The 3,009-nt window shown below is 40.3% G+C and overlaps 1 pseudogene; it reads left to right on the forward strand.

Moving 5' to 3' along the window:
* The first annotated feature begins 769 nt into the window (after nucleotides 1-769).
* On the forward strand, nucleotides 770-2,334 carry LOC147295913 (acyl-CoA--sterol O-acyltransferase 1 pseudogene; annotated as a pseudogene).
* The last annotated feature ends 675 nt before the right edge of the window (nucleotides 2,335-3,009 follow it).

Raw genomic sequence — 3,009 nt, forward strand, 5'->3', positions numbered from 1 at the left:
TGATCCTCGGAAACCTCACATGGATGTCGTAGATCGCAAACTGAGATATTTGAAGGCTGCTCCAAGCAAGGGTCTATTGTTTTTTAATCATGGCCACTTGAAGGTGGAAGGCTACACTGATGCTGATTGGGTAGGTTCGGTTGACGATAGAAGGTTACCTCCGGGTACTTCACCTTTGTCGGTGGTAATTTTGTAACTTGGAGAAGTAAAAAGCAACCAGTAGTAGCAAGGTCAAGTGCTGAAGCTGAGTATAGGTATTGCACTTAGAGTATGTGAGTTACTCTGGCTACGGAACTTACTTAGGGACTTGGGTTTAAAACCAAGAACTGCTATGAATTTATATTGTGATAATAAGTCAGCTATAAATATTGCACATAACCCAGTTCAGCATGATTGGACTAGACACGTGGAGATTGACAGACATTTTTTTAAAGAGAAGCTTGAAGCTGGAATTGTTAACTTTCCATTTGTGAAGTCCGAAGATCAATTAGCATATGCACTTACTAAAGCAGTGGCCAGCAGGGTATTTAATGACTCACTAGTCAAGTTGGGTATGTGCGATATCCACTCACCAACTTGAGGGGGAGTGTTGAAGTGAGTCAATTGTGCAGATTTTTATAAAAATTTGTAAGAGAGATTGTGGGATCGTGTAGCTTAATTTGTGTAGTTGACCTTAGCTACTAGTTGACTTACCATACTTGTATATCTGTTTTTTTATATAATTTCTCTAATTAAGAAGAATAAAAATATCATAAAATCATCCCAAACCTTGAGCTTTATCACATCCGAGAGAGGACAAACAAGAAAAGAAAAAGAAGATCTAGAGAGCGAATGGGGGGTGAGATGAGCAACTTCTTTAAGGTATGGCTCTCAGTCTATTTCTGTCTATGTTACTGCTATGCAACTGCCAAGTTTGTGCCCAAAGGCTGCACAAGACTCCTTTGTTTCCTACCAATTGTGTGCCTCTTTCTCTACCTACCTCTCTGCATCTCCTCCGTACACCTTGTGGGCACTACATCATTTTTCATCTCTTGGCTTGCAAACTTCAAGCTCTTGCTCTTTGCCTTTGGTAAAGGACCTTTGTCTTCTCAACCATCAATCTCTCTCGGTTGTTTTGTAGCTCTTGCTTGCCTTCCCATCAAGATCCAACAACAAAACCCACCTCCAAATCCATTAGCCAAATCCCAAAAAACCCAAAATTCTACAAACCCGTCTCCCCCAAAATCTCAAATAAATGACCAAAATAAAGAAAACCCAATTCCCCAAAATGAAACAATTACATCCCTACCAAAACAAAATCCTCTGAAATCAGCAAACAAACCCCAAAAAACTCAAAATGAAACAAACCCATCTCCACCAAAATCACATACTAATGGCCAAAAAAAAGAAAACCCACCTCTTAAATCACCAAATAAACCCACAAATCACCCAAATGGAGCAAACCCATCTCCACCAAAATCACACATCAATAGCCAAAACAAAGCAAACCCAATTCCCCAAAACCCCAAAATAGGTCACACATTCAAATTGCCTCTAAATTATGCAACAAAGGCTCTTATTTTGGGCATTTTGTTACGTTCCTATGACTACAGCGACCACATCCACCCAAAGGCCTTGTTGCTTCTCTATTGCTTCCACATCTATTTGCTCCTCGAACTCATCCTCGCCGTGGCCGCATCCCTCGCTCGAGCCCTGCTGGGCATCGAGCTCGAGCTGCAGTTCAATGAACCCTACCTCTCTACCTCGCTCCAAGACTTCTGGGGCCGCCGATGGAACCTCATGGTCACCAGCATCCTACGACCCACCGTTTACTCACCCGCCCTCGGCGTCTCCAAACGCGTCGTCGGCCGCAGATGGGCCCCGCTGCCAGCTGTATTTGCAACGTTCGTCGTATCGGCTCTGATGCACGAGGTCGTATTTTACCACATGGGAAGGATGCGGCCCACGTGGGAGGTCACGTGCTTCTTCCTGCTCCATGGGGTTTGTCTGACGGTCGAGATCTTTTTGAAGAAGGCGATGTTGACGGGCAGGTGGCGGTTGCCGAGGGTGGTGTCTGGGTTTTTGACCCTTGGATTCGTGATGGTGACCTCCTTTTGGCTGTTCATTCCGCAGTTCCTTCGGTTTGGGGCTGATGTTAAAGCGTTCCAGGAATACGCTGCGATAGGCGCGTTTTTGAGGAGTCTCATCTCATTGGCCCATTCGTTTCTTTGTTAAGCTAAAAGAGGACGATTGCTAACTTACTATTTATGTACACTTTTAATTCATCATGTGTTAAAACTTAGATTAGAGTATTGACTCATTTATCATGCAAGACTGCAAGAGGTATTGATCTGGATCTGCTACAATATTTCTTTTCTATATTTAAAATAGGAGAAGTCGAACGTCTTTAATATAGAAACGAGGAATAAGTTGAATAACAGTTTTCTTAATAGCTAATTGATAATAAATAATATGATGTGCAAACACTATGATACGTGACAGAATATAATTTGCAAACACCAAAATATTTCAAATATATAATCATGTTATAAAAAGTAAAGGAAATAATGATTTATGTCTTTTTGGTTTTATTTGCAAAATTATAATATATAATTATTTTGTGATAAAAATTTGTGACGCTATTTTCGATTGATATTATGTAGGGCTGGGTAGGTTTGACCGAAAAACCGAGACCGTACCTGAAACCGGTCCAACCGATACCGAGAATAACCGTACCGAAGAGGAACCGTACCGAGATATCGGTTTGCCAACCGAACCGGTATGTTCGATTCCGGTTCCGGTTCTCAGATCCTGAAACTGTCGGTTTACCGAACCGACCGAGTATATATAACATTTAATTTCAATATGACATTTTTATACATGTCTATACCCTAAAATACATTTCTATAATACATTTATATACATTTCTATAATTTATATAAAAAATATATAATTTAGAAACCCTAAACCCTTTATATACCCTAAATCCTATAATTAATAATTTATATGTTTTTTAATTTATATAATATA

The sequence above is a fragment of the Dryas octopetala genome, chromosome 2, assembly GCF_963921425.1.
Source record: "Dryas octopetala chromosome 2, drDryOcto1.1, whole genome shotgun sequence".
In the NCBI taxonomy this organism is placed as follows: Eukaryota; Viridiplantae; Streptophyta; class Magnoliopsida; order Rosales; family Rosaceae; genus Dryas; species Dryas octopetala.